The following is a 14,573-nucleotide window of genomic DNA, read 5'->3' on the forward strand; positions in this document are numbered from 1 at the left end:
TTGGTTTGCAGCTTGAAGGCAGCACTTAACTCTTTCCGATGATTGATATACAATTTTATTTCATGATAAATTCTCTCCCAGACTTTGCATCTTCATTTTATGAAGGGACCTTCAATAAAGACCTCATTAGGGATAGTCTTTGTCTCATCAATTCCACTCACTTCATTGTTTAAAGTACCTGTGTTGTGATTCTTTACTTATTATGGGTGCATAGCCTGTACTTTACACATACAGGTAAGTGTTATTGATGCTAATTACTCTTTTTAACAGAGTCTTTGAGCTGAAGTATGGGGCATTAAATTGTCGGTTAGGACAATTCTTGCAAATAAAAGCCTAATGAGCATCAGGTAAATCCAGTGGGATTTGCCTAAATAGATATTTTTAAACATCATGACACCATCTGAAAGTTGAGAGGAAAATTAAAACTTATGATCTGGTAATTTTATTATCCTGATAAAGGCCTCTGGTTGTGCTTCTGAATGTACATCTCAGTTGTGTTGTAAAAGTATATACAAACAGAGAATAAATATTATGAAAGTCTCCCATTGTTATCTAAGACAATTCCTTGCCCAGGATGGATTGCTCTTTTATTCAACTTTCTTTGGGAAGATAAAGTGGCTATGACCACTTGAGATGGACAGAATTTTTGCTGTAATGTGTGGCTGTGTCATCATTCCTTATATCTATCTATCTATCTAGATATAGATATAGATATAGATATAGATATAGATATAGATAGACAGACTTATAGACATAGACACAATATCTTGCCCTTGAATTTATCTCTTGGGCAACATGATGTACATTACAAGGTAGTTAGGGGATCTCTTTGGATCTTAATGTTATCATCTGAGGAATGATGGATAGGATTAGATGAGATTTCAAGTCCATTCTTTTAAACTCTACTAGAGTTCTGTTCTCTGAGGGGGAAAAAAATAAAACAAAAACCAAAAGTATCCCTCTGCACCTCAAAAACAAAACAAACAAACAAAAAGCTCTCCTATGTTCTCTGCCATTTAGGGACAGTGAACTGGGCACAGTGAACAAGATCAAAGTTGCAAGCAGACAATTGTTAAGAGAACAAAAGACTAAGCATGTATGGAAAGATGTTAATTAGTCTTGGGAATTCATTGGTAGTTCAGTTATCCAGATCTTATCCTAGCTTCTAAGGTATAATAACTTTTGTTATATCTACACACAAGAGAACTGTCTGGAATTGGAGATTAGAAGTGCCCTTGCCCACAACAAGTTCTATGAGTAAGGTTAAATGATCTTTAGGCAAGAAACTGGGAAAGTAGGGATCTGGAGCTGTGACAATCTAGTGAGTCATAGTCTAAAACTCTGTTATCCAAAGGGATAAGGTAAGAGCTACCCACTAGGAATTACAGGAGCTAAAAACAGACTTAAAATGTCATGGGATTTATTTTGAGATCATTTTGCAAATGAGGTAACAGAAGCTTAGGATGTAATTTGTTCAAGGGCGCACAAACAGAAAACAGGTAAACCTAGATTCTAAATGAGGTTCTCTTGATCTAAATGTAGTGTCTTTTTATTTCTAGTTATCTTCCTTATTTGGGGAAGTAGGGAACAGATAGCCAATCTGAAGTTTTACTTAAGATTCTTGGATGATTTAGACAAACTAGAATGAGTTGATTCTCCCAGTTTACAGATATGAAAAAGTTTGGGATTTGAAACATAGTCAGTGCTGGGTTCTCGGGCTTGTAGTTGTTTGATGGCAGGTCATACTATTTGCCCTCAATTCAGAAACAAGTGTAAAACAGAATAATGACTGGTCCATTCCTTGAACAAAGTGACAAAGATAAATGAAATACAATATTTGACGAGCAACAGGAAGGCTCTCCTGTTCTATATAAGTATTTTCATCCTTGATTCCCTTGTACACCTATATCTATACCTATATCTATATTCTTCTTGTCACCCAAAATTCCTGTGGGTTGATTAGCATCCTCTTTTAAAATATAAATTCTTCTGAATGAGTCACACAGGAAAAATCTGTCATTCTTATCTAAATACAATTTATTTTAATCTGATTTCTTTACTCCTAAGTGTAAAGTTCAGTTGAAATATGGGTATGGATATTTTGAGGGGAAAAGATAAGGAGACTGATTTCTGGATCATGAAGTATTTTAGGGTAGAGGTGTCAAGCCTCAGCCTGCCAACAAACAAAGTTCCTAGATGCTACCAGGAACCAGATTAAAATATAATTGGGAAATGTCTAACAAAATAAAAAAAAAAATCCACAACGTTGATTAAATTAGTGTATCCTTTTCTAAGTTGCTATGTAGCCAAGCAGGTTATTTCTTTGAGTTTAATACCATTTTGGGTTAGGCAAGGAAAGACCTTAGAGGGGGTTGCTGCATGGATTTATAACAGTAGGGACTTCAAAGGTTATCTGGCTCAATGTCCCCTTTCTCTTAATGAGGAAGCTTCTTATTGCTTAATGGACTGTTATTTTCAGACTTTGGGAGGGCCTGCTGTGTGATGGTCCATCAGGTCACAAAGATATGGACACAACTGAATTACTATTCAATCCTCTGTTCCCTTTTTGTAGGGATATACTAAACCTGTGATGTGCTCTTATTGGTTGATATAGAAAACTTCCTCTCTCAGCAAAGATGTACCCCTGCTTTGCCACTGATAGACTTAGAGAATGGCTTGGGGCTCTGTTAAATGACTTGCCTGTACTCACAAAGCTAACATGTGTTGAGTTTTTATTTGAACCCAGGTCTTATAGGTTCATTCTTTTATCTATCATACCATATTGCTTTATATGAATATTGCTTAGAATTCTGATGTTTTCTGTCTTGGATTCTGAGTTTTGTATGGTCACGCGTACACCTAATTAGCTCTCAGTATAATGATTCAAGAAGAATCTGAAGGATGCCCAAACTAACCAGACCCTTAAAAGAAAATCCAGTTCAATATCTTCATTTTGCTTATGAGTCAGTGAAAAATAAAGTGGCATATCTAGCCACAGACAAAGGGAGGAGAAGGGAAGAGATTAGTTTCAGTTCAGGTATTCCTGCTTCTAGGATAGATTCCCTATCTCTCTCAAGTTAAATTTGATTGAGAAAAAGAGATAAATGGATATTAATACAAAAGAAAGAAACATATTTTTAGTATAAAATAATAGGAAAATAAGATACAGATGATGAGAAAAAATTTAATAAAGAAGCAGGATCTTTTGGGACTTGGGAACAATATATTATTTTAAGCAAGGAGATGAAATAAATCAATCATAGATTGAAATTGAAAAATATTGTGACAACAGTAAAAGAATTAAGTAAGTAGAGAAATTGACTCAATTTAGAAATAAGAAACAATAATGAATAGTTTGGACTATAAGGGCAACATTAGCAAGATAAGATTATTATATGAGATAACTGATATATAATAACATAAATCTAAAAGTACTACATTATTATTATTATAATCATCATTAATAACATCATCATCTTTGAATATAACATATGGTGTATCTTCAGAGATGAGAGAAGTAGAAATAGAATCATACCAAAATTAAGTTCACTCACTTTGCAATTTTGAGTGCCTAGGAGCCTAGGAACCTTTATTTCCATTGCTTAGATGGGAAAAAAAAAAAGTACTATAATCCTAAAGCTAAGTTTGGCTTCCTCATTTTGTGCTTTTGTGATCAGCTGATCTTGTAATTTTTTTACTAGTGTTACAAATTCTTGTCACATAGTATCATCCTCATGTTTCCTTCTTGGCCAAATGCCATGACATTCTAGAATGGCAACTACAAAGAAAGGCGGGTGAATCATCTTTTTAAAACCTAAATTTAAATTTAAATTTAAAAATTTTCATCCAGAAAAACATCCCTTCTCTCTTCCCTGTTAATTTATCCCATTTGAGTACTTACCACAAATATTGAAGAATAAAAGAAAGCACACAAAATATCACTGATCTCTTAAAATTAAAATATTTACTTGACTCAATTTTAGGATAACTCTAACATATACATACAGAAATATATCTGTATATTATATATGTATTACATGGGCAGCTACCCCATATGTACAATACACACAGTACATATATACACATTTATGGACACATACAAGCATATTTATATCTAACAGTGATCATGACCTTGGTGGTTAATAAATGAGGCTAACCATGGGAATGAATATCAGCAAGACTAAAATGATGATATAACTGTAAAATTTAGTATTGGAATAATTGTTTGTGCCAATGTTGACATGCACAATGTTTTTCATTGAATCACTAAATTTCAGAATTGGAGGGTTGGGGTCATCTACTGCAATTTGTATATACCTCTTTTGAATACTTTGACTTTTCTAGGTTGCCAGGTAGCCTGAAATCTTTTTTTTTTTTTTTTTTTAATACAACAGTGCTGAGCTTAAATTTATGTATTCATTCTTCTTTATGAACTTCTTAATATTCACCAAATTCTAACCTAGTTGGTGAAAAATCCATTGTATGAAAAGAATTGCTGACCTTTTCTTATGAAAAATATCCTAGGGCAGTTAAAGGGCAGCATGGATAGAGTGCCAAGCCTGGAGCAGAAAGACCTGAGTTTAAATCTGGATTGACACTAGCTGTGTAAGCTTGGATAAGTCACTTAAGCCTATTTACCTTAGTTTCCTCATCTGTAAAATGGATTGGAGCAACAAATTAAAAACGATTCTATTATTTTTGTCAAAAAAAAAAAATTAGAGTCAAAAAGACTGAAATAACTGAAGAAAAATAATCTTTGTCCTAAAGATATAACCAGCTGAATAAACCAATCCCCAAATCCAGATGTTCTAAACATCATATACTAGAAGTGAAATAGGAGTAGATTTAGTCAGAAGCCCCAAGCCACTTACTATATATGTGACCAATTGTGACAGAGGTTTCCTCATCTGTAAAATAAGACCATTGGAGTGTAAGAGTTACAAAATCGACTCCAACTGTAATAAGATTAAAATCTAACAGCTTTGAATCTGTGATTCTAAGTTTTTCTTCTCAAGTTATCTAGAAACCCCTTCTTTTACCTGCCCCAACATTTAACTGTGCAATGATTTGTAAAGGCGCTCGTGGGATACTTTGATAGAGAAACCAGAAGCAAGTGTACACAGAGAATATTCATTTAATCTTAGAGCAATCCTATTTATGTCCTACAAGTGAAAATGGAATCCAGATGGGGAGAGAAGTCAAAGAGAAACAATAGAATTTTATTTAACTCCTAAGGATGTCTTCCATGGGATTTAAGTCACTGTAAGGAAGATAAGAGATCCAATGAGCTTTTGAGTAAACCTTCTAAAGTCTTAATTTGCAACTTGAAAAACAGCAAGCCTTTGTAAATGTTAGAGATGAGGAAGGAGAGAGGTAAAAAAACTGCTAGTAAGAAAATAGCAAATGTAGACTACTTATTCTGAGACAGCACTTTCCCTAAAGCAGTTAGATTGCAAAGTGCTTAGAATTCTGGATCTTGAATTCAAATTTGACCCCAGACACTGTTTCCCTTGTCAAATGACCTAACCTCTTCCTCAGTTTCCTCAAATGTAAAATGAAAATCATAAATAGCACTTTCCTCCTACGTTGTCATGAAAATAAAAACAAAATAACAAAACAACAACAACAACAAAAAAAAAACCCTAAGGCAGAATTTTAAATACCATTATTATCCACATAGGATCCTAGGTCTAGAGGAGGCAGGAACCTTAGAGACCCATCTTTTCCATCATCACCTTTTTCACTCTCCTGTCTGTTTTGTTGATGAGCTTTTTGTAGCCAAAAGAAGGTCAATGCCTTTTCTAAGGTCATACATTTAGTGTGTGGAGCCAAGATTCAAATTTGATTTCCATGACTTCAAATTCAGTTGGGATTTTTTGATTGTTTATGGATTTTGTTTTTGCTCTCTCCCCATACCTTCAGTGCTTTATTGACTAAGGAGAATAAGCCTTCCCTCTTAATATAGGGCATCTTGAAGACATACTTGGTTTAACTCCATCTCCAATTTTGTTCTCAATAGACATAGGATGGGAATTACTTTCCAATTATCCATTACTGTCTCTCAAATTAAATAGTATGGTAAAATAGGGTTCAGGGCTTCGATCTCTAGAATTCTGGGTTCAAATACTGTCCAAGGTACTCTGTGATCTCAGGAAAATGGCTATGACTCTGGGAAGTTTGTTAACCTTCTCATGGACACAATAATTCCCTACGATTCATTGACAAAAGCCTTAAATTACCTGAAATCTTCCTGTGTGTATAAAGTTCCCATGTGGAAACATTCTACAATACTGAAATCATAATTCCTTTGGGTATTTCTAAAAACAAAGTGTACATATTCTCCTTTGGTCAACATATTTCTTAATCATCCTTGGGTACCTCTGCAAATCAAGAAGATGGCAGGAAACCTAGTGTGCTCTGAGATCTTTGTTAGGATAAGTCCTTGGAATCCAAGTAGATAGAAACTATGTTTTTTATTTGTAATATTTTTTCAATTATATGTAAAGACAATTTTAGCATTAATTTTTTATGAAATTTTAAGTTCCAATTTTTCTTTTTCACTCCTTCCCTAAAACAGTAAACAAGTTGATAGAGTTTCTGTATGTACAATCTTGTAAAACATATTTCTGCTTTAGTCTTAATTGTAAAAGAAGAAAAGACCAAAACTAAAAATAGAGAAAGTGCTTCAATCTGTATTCAACATTCACTAGTTCTTTCTCAGGTTATGGATAGAAATTTCCATCATAAATCCTTTGCAATTGTCCCTGATCATTATATTGCTAAGAAGAGCTAAGTCAATCATAATTGATCATCCAAAATGCTGCTGTTATTGTGTACAATGTTTTCATTCTGTTCATATAACTTTTCATTAATTCATGTAAGCCTTTCCAGGATTTTCTGAAATCCACCTGTTCCTCATTTTTTATAGCACAAGTAGTATTCATTTCCCAAATGATATCCTCCTCAATTTTCATTTTTTCTACTATGAAAAGATTGCTATAAATAGTTTTGCACATGTAAGTCCTTTCTCCCTCTTTATGATCTCTTTGGGATACAGACCTACTGCTAGTATTGCTGGATCAAAGAATATAAACAGTTTGATTGTCTTTTGGGGCATAGTTCCCAATTGCTCCAGAGTGGTTGGATCAGTTCACAACTCTACCAACAATTCATTAGTGAGACTATGCTTTTGATAGTTGGTCTTATTTTGTTTACAAAAACCAAAACCAAAAACCCATGCATTTCACACAGGAACTTTTATAATTATTTCCTGCAGATTTTCTTTAGAAGAAAAAAAAATTATTCTCTCTGAAATCAATAGGAAGGAAACTAAGTTCTCTTCACTACTGATAAATCACATACTTTAATAGTCTTTAAATAGTGTACTGCATGCCATTTCCAACACCCTGGGAAGAAGTGTTTCATCTACTGTCTCTAACTTCTCTCCCTATTTTTCCAAACCAAGTGTTATCTGGACAATAAATGCGCAAAGGTTAGTGAGAGGGTCAGCATGGAGAAAGGAAGATCACATCCCTGGTGTAGGAGTTGGGAATGCCCTTGTGATATTACTTATCCCCAACTATATTTTTCTTTTATAAACTTTATCTGTAGCATAGCACACAGATGCAATCATGTGCAATAGTTTGTACATTTTAAAGCCATTTTGAAAAAGCCATTATAAAGTATAAGCAGTTAAGGGAGCCCATGAGACTGGATGCAACTTGTTTAAAAGAGAGGAAGAGAAACAGAGAGAAAGTTCCCTGAAGATAGTTTTGGACAGCAGGTATTAGACCAGTATTCATGAGACATAGAATCACAGACATAAAGTTTTATTGAACAAGTAAATTATTTGGAGTTGTATTGTCATTTATTATATTGTATAAATCTACCTATGATAATATTTTTCTAATTATTTAGTTCTTTATTAGCATAGAGTATTTTATAGATTTTTCTTTTATATCATTCCTCTATAACTTTTGAGAATAGATCCCATTCATAATATACTGTCTTTAAATGGAATTTCTCTGCAGTAATGGAAATAGACTGCTTTGTTTAATGGAGAATCTGCATTTCTATGCCCATGCTACCTTGTGGGACATCATCAGATGTGCTCCTATCTCTACCATCTTGTGGGACAATTTGTATCTCACAAGGAACCCTCAGCTCCCAAGCTCTGAGCCTCACCCCAACAAGGTATCACCTGTTCAAAGAATAAGAAAAGGAAGGAAAAAATTAAATGGTTCCCAAGCCAATCAACAGATCAACTAAGCTTGATAATATACAATATTCCATACCTATAATTTCCAACTTCTATAAAGAAGGAGGGAGGTACATTTTTTTTTCTCAATTCTTCACCATGACCAAAATGCTTTGGGTTTATAGTTGAATAAGAATCATTTGCATTGTTCTGTTGTGTTAAAAAAAAATGAAGAGAAAAAAAGCAGATCTGACTAAAGTCACACCAAATGAATTTAAGGAGAAAGTGGAAGGATGGGAAACCAAATAAAAATGGAAAAGAATTGTAAAAGATTTTTGTAACAAACTCTTCTCTCTCAAGGACAGTAAAATCATCACTTATGAGACCTAACATTGGATGTCCTGTATGAGCAACTGGAAGTGGTGTGGAAGAAAACAAAAATGGGAAGAGCATGCGAAGTATACACAGGAGAGGTCCATGTGGAAATTGATATGATTTTGAAGGTATTGAAATAGTAATTTTCAAATACCAAGTACATTGAAAAAAAATTCAGACTTGATTACCAAGAAGAAAAAGGTCACCTGTTAGGATTACTAAGTGAGAACTGAGGTTGTCTGGATAGTGACAAGGTGAGAATTCAGGTTTTCTGGACAATTACAAGGTGAGAACTCAGGTTGACTTGATAGAGGGGGCAAGCTCATTGGCTGGGGTGGTTCTTCCCAGAAGCCCTTGCATTATCCCACGCCCATTCTCTGGGAGGATAAAAAGAGACAGCACTGGGCGCAGAGAGCAGATCTGCCTGGAGAAGGATAAGAGCTGGAGGAGATTCAGAGCCAGGATTCAAGAGAAAGACTCTGCATTGCATCAGGCTTGACGGGGCTCTCTGCAGGAAGGGAAGTCACTTCTAAGGACAAGAGTTAACAGCAACTGCCTGGAGACAACGGTTCGTTACAGGAAGAAGAATCTGTCTGAGAGATTTGAGTAGACACAGCAGTCACCAAGAAAACATCACCAGCTATCTATTTGCCCACTCTCAACAAAATAACAATTTTATTAAAATAATCTATATCCCACCCATGCCATTCTTCATAAAGTTATGAGAATGAAACAGATGAAGTTTCACAGCAGACCCTTGTCTTTACAGTCATAGGGAAGATATAAAGAATACAGAATTTTACATACGTATTTTTTCTTGACTTACATTTTTTTTTTTATTCTGTAGTGCAAAACACTTTAAAAGGCTCTTTGAGAATGATTTTCATATTCATGTCAAAGTCATGAGAATCTTTGAAACTTGTAGCAATAAAGAACTTTGCTCAACTCTCTGTTAATTAAAATCAAACAAGACATAAATGTTTTTAATATTCCTGTTTTACAGCTGAAGAAACTGAGGCAGGGAAAGTTTAAGTGACTTGTCTACAGCTACATAGTAAGTTTCTTTTTTTTTTTTTTTTTTTTAATTTTTTATTTTATTTTATAATTATAACATTTTTTGACAGTACATATGCATGGGTAATTTTTTACAACATTATCCCTTGCACTTACTTCTATTCAGATTTTTTCCCTTCCTCCCCCAACCCCCTCCCCCAGATGGCAAGCAGTCTTATATATGTTAAATATATTACAGTATAATTTAGATACAATATATGTGTGTAGAACCGAATTTTTTGTTGCACAGGAAGAATTGGATTCAGAAGGTAAAAATAACAGTTTACATTCATTTCCCAGTGTTCCTTTTCTGGATGTAGCTGGTTCTGTCCATCATTAATCAATTGGAATTGGATTAGTTCTTCTCTATGTTGAAGAAATCCACTTCCATCAGCATACATCCTCGTACAGTATCATTGTTGAAGTGTATAATGATCTTCTGGTTCTGCTCGTTTCACTCAGCATCAGTTGATGTAAGTCTCTCCAAGCCTCTCTGTATTTCTCCTGTTGGTCATTTCTTATAGAACAATAATATTCCATAACATTCATATACCATAGTTTACCCAACCATTCTCCAATTGATGGACATCCATTCATCTTCCAGCTTCTAGCCACTATGAAAAGGGCTGCCACAAACATTTTGGCACATACAGGACCCTTTCCCTTCTCTAATAGTTCCTTGGGGTATAAGCCCAGTAGTAGTATGGCTGGGTCAAAGGGTATGCACATTTTGATAACTTTTTGGGCATAATTCCAGATTGCTCTCCAGAATGGTTGGATTCTTTCACAACTCCACCAACAATGCATCAGTGTCCCAGTTTTCCCACAGCCCCTCCAACATTCATCGTTATTTGTTCCTGTCATCTTAGCCAATCTGACAGGTGTGTAATGATACCTCAGAGTTGTCTTAATTTGCATTTCTCTGATCAATAGTGATTTGGAACACTCTTTCATATGAGTGGAAATAGTTTTAATTTCATCATCTGAAAATTGTCTGTTCATATCCTTTGACCATTTATCAATTGGAGAATGGCTTGATTTCTTATAAATTAAAGTCAATTCTCTGTATATTTTGGAGATGAGGCCTTTATCAGAACCTTTAACTGTAAAAATGTTTTCCCAATTTGTTACTTCCCTTCTAATCATAGTAAGTTTCTAAAGTCAAATTTAAACTTAGCCTAGACCTAGTGCTCTAATCCATTGTGTCAATTAATTTCTCCTGGCAAAAACAAAGCCACAAAAAACTCAGAAAGGAAAGGTAGAAAATTGAAATTCCGTTTGTATGTATGTATGTATGGACAAAGAAGAAAAGATAAGTGGGAGACAAAAAGCTACCTTTTATTTAATGCCTTTAATTTCCAATTCATAAAAGCATTTTCTAAATGTCTGCATAGGTCATTGTAATGGTCTTTCCAGTATGTTGTGCCTGCCTGCTAATGGCACCAAGTACTGCATAGAAAGGCACTCTTGTGCTCCTTGACATCAATTTCAAATCTGAATATTAAACTCAGAACACACCCACCTTCCATAGTAATATGTTGCAAATCTTTCCAGGATATATCTAAGCCCCATAAATTTGTTTCTATTTTCCATCTGAGCCACCTCATAGGCTAATGAGATCTTTAAATCTAATATAGTCTGTGTAAACATGTTTTTTCTATAATTATCATCTTTCAGGTTTTCAGGGGTGCTCTTTGGTGAAGTATTCAGGGATTTTGTGAATGCCTTTCTTCTGTCTACCACTTTTTGTGATTTTTATAAACTTGGATCATATAATTTCTCACCCGCCATATTTTCAGGATGAAAAGTACTGCTTTTTTTCTCTTCTTATATTCTACTTCCTGCTTTTTCTTGGGGGAAAAAAAATGACCTACCTTATGGTAGCTGTGCTCCCAGCTGTAAACAGCTGGAAGGCATATTTAAGATGAGCAAACTCTTCTGGGCTCTGCCTAACTTACCTCAAGGTCAGAAGGAGAATGCCTCCTTATCTAAAGCAAGTGATTTAAGAACAGATTTATAGCTGGCCAGGATCTTAGAGGCCAGCTAGTCCAACATCCTCATTTTACAGAAGGGGAAACTGAGTCCCAGAGAGGGGTAGTGACTTCCCCAAGATAGCACAACTAAGTGACATAGCTGAATTTCAGACTCAGGATCTCTGCCTCCAAATTAAGTATTTGTTCCATCATAACCATGCTGTTTCCAAAAATAACCAGTTGTGTCCTTGACACCCTTGTAGGCAAGAGGCATTGTGGGCAAAAAAGCTTTATTCAGTACAATGCAGGTTGTCTGCTTACTTGACTCCTGCTCCAGCATTATCTCAAATCCCAGGTCTTCTGACCAGATAAAGTGGTTCAGCAGGCAGGGATAGAAAGGTCATTTAGGGATGTAGCAGATGGTGAATTTTTGACACCTAGTCATTTTATTTTCCTCTTGTACCTCTATACCACCTCACCTTAATTTGTGAGAAAAGCAATTGCAGGGAATTTCTTTCCCTTATGTTGAAGTTGAGGTCTCTTTTTAATGCACTGACTTCTAGAAAGCTATGTTATTTTTTCATCTTTGGGCATCTTATGTTTTTTTTTTTTTTTTCTTAACAGTAAATTGACTTAAAATATACTCAAATGTACAGTAATTATAAAAATTTATATAATAATACTCATTTGATTACTACAATGAAGTCAGATCCGGGTGAAATACATACATATTCATATATGTATATATGTGTGTATTTAATCCAGATTTATGTTTCATATGTGTATACATACACATATATACATATATTTGCATACATGTGTGTATTTAAACAATTCAAGTATTGTAGCATATAGATTAACTTGGCACTAAGAATGGGGGGGTCAGTAAGTGGGGCAGGAGTGATAATGATCTACTCTAACCAAGGGAGATAATTTCCTCTTCATTAGAATGAATTAACAAATAGTTATTAGTTTTCTCTTTAATAAAGCTTTTGTTTATTTCATCAAATATTTAAATATAATTAAAAAAAAATATTTGTCTTTTTAAAATTTGACTTCCAAATGTTCTCCTTCCCATCTTTCTACTATTCCTTGAGAAGGCAATCAGTGTGATATTGATTATACATGTGAAGTCATGTAAAACATTTACATATTAGTCACTGATAAATAATAGGCAATTACTACATGACAGATATTATATACTAAATTCTAAGGACACACACAAAAAAAGGACAAAAATACAATTCCTGATCTCAAGGAACTCATATTTTAATGGAAGAGTCAACATGCTAAAAGATCAAACAGACAAGTACTATGGCAATAGAATATTATATCTTAAGGAAGGCCTTAATAGCTGGGAAGAAAACAAATCAGAAAGGTCTCCACCAGAAGGTAAGATTTGAGCTGAGTCTCGAAGGAAGGTAAAGAAGCCAGGAGGCAGAGGGAGGAGGAAGAGCACTGGAGGACTGAAAGATAGATGTAGAAATGAACGTAAAGATCAGTGTCACTGGGTTTAGAGTACACAGAGTGGGGAGTAAAGGTTGAGATATAATCCAACAGGAAAGTTAGGAAGGGGACAGTCAGTCTATAAAGGGCTTTACAATATAATCAGAGGGTTTTCTATTGGATCCAAGAGATAATGAGAGTTTCTAGAGCCTGGCTAGTTTATAATTTGTAGGATATGCTGTAGAGAAATTCTTTGGAATTCTTAGTTGGATTAGGTGGCTGCTGAGATTCCTTCCCCTGGACAGTTCTGCAGTTCTCTATTTGACCAGTCTAGCCTACAATCTTGTAAAGTTAGTGTAAAACTGGTAGGCAAAGTGTCATAAGCACAAAAAAATCATTGCTGCTTTTTTCAATTATAAGTGGTTGTGTTCTAACTCATATTATTTGATTTCTATCATTTAAGCTACTACTGTAAGCAATGAAAAAGAAATCAGAAATGCCACATGAGGTCAGATTGTTCTCTCTGGACCAAAATTTAGCCTGACAGAGCTTCAATATCAAAAACTGTTTTTGAAAATGTATCTACAAATTTCAAGTAGTAAAATCTTCCACAGAATGGTGAATAAGTGCATAGGTTAGAGATAGTCATCAATGACTATAGTAATCTACTATTTGATAAATTTGAAGACTTCAGCTCCTGGGGTAAGAACTCACTATTTTTGATAATAAAAGTCAAAGTAAAGGCACTATTTGACTAGGAAAACTAGAAAATAGTATGTCATTGATCAACATCTTATACTTATATTTTGTACCATGATAAGGTAAAAATGGGTACATTATTTAAATATAAATTATGATACTATAAGTAGATTAGGAGAGCAAGGAATAGTTTACTTGTTAGACCTGTGAAGGATGGAAGAATTTACAAGAAAACAAAAGATAGAGAACATTATGAAATGAAAAATGGATAATTTTGATTATATTAAAAGTTTTTTGCAAACAAAGCCCATGCAACCAAGATTGGAGGAAAATCAGAAAGTTGGAAAACAATTTTCATTGCTAGTATATCTGATAAAGGTTTCATTTCTAAAATATATAGAGAATCAAGTCATATTTATAAGAATGTAAGTCATTCCCCAATTGATAAATGATCAAAGGATATAATCAGGCAGGTTTTAGATGAAGAAATTAAAGCTATCTATAGGAATATGGAAAAATCGTCTAAACTATTATATTATATCATCAAATTTTAAAAATTATGTGGTAGCACCCCCATGCCTATCAGATTGGCTAATATGATAGAAAAGGAAAATAATAAATGTTGGAGAAGATGTGATAAAATTGGACCACTAATGCATTGTTGATGGAGTTGTGAACTAATCTAACTCTGCTCTGGAGGGCAATTTGGAACTGCACCCAAAGGACTGTAAGATTTTGATCTAGCAAAGCCGTACCAAGTCTATTTCTCAAAGAGATCCTAAAAAAGGAAAAGGACCCACTTGTATAATAATTTTTATAGCAGCCCTTTG

General features: G+C 34.4%; 1 protein-coding gene across 5 annotated transcripts in view; it reads left to right on the forward strand.

The window, feature by feature from the left end:
- Positions 1–14,573, forward strand: part of ZNF385D (zinc finger protein 385D) — a 374,854-nt gene that overhangs the window by 268,210 nt on the left and 92,071 nt on the right. The window lies entirely within an intron of this gene.

The sequence above is a fragment of the Sminthopsis crassicaudata genome, chromosome 5 (assembly GCF_048593235.1).
Source record: "Sminthopsis crassicaudata isolate SCR6 chromosome 5, ASM4859323v1, whole genome shotgun sequence".
NCBI classification, from domain to species: domain Eukaryota; kingdom Metazoa; phylum Chordata; class Mammalia; order Dasyuromorphia; family Dasyuridae; genus Sminthopsis; species Sminthopsis crassicaudata.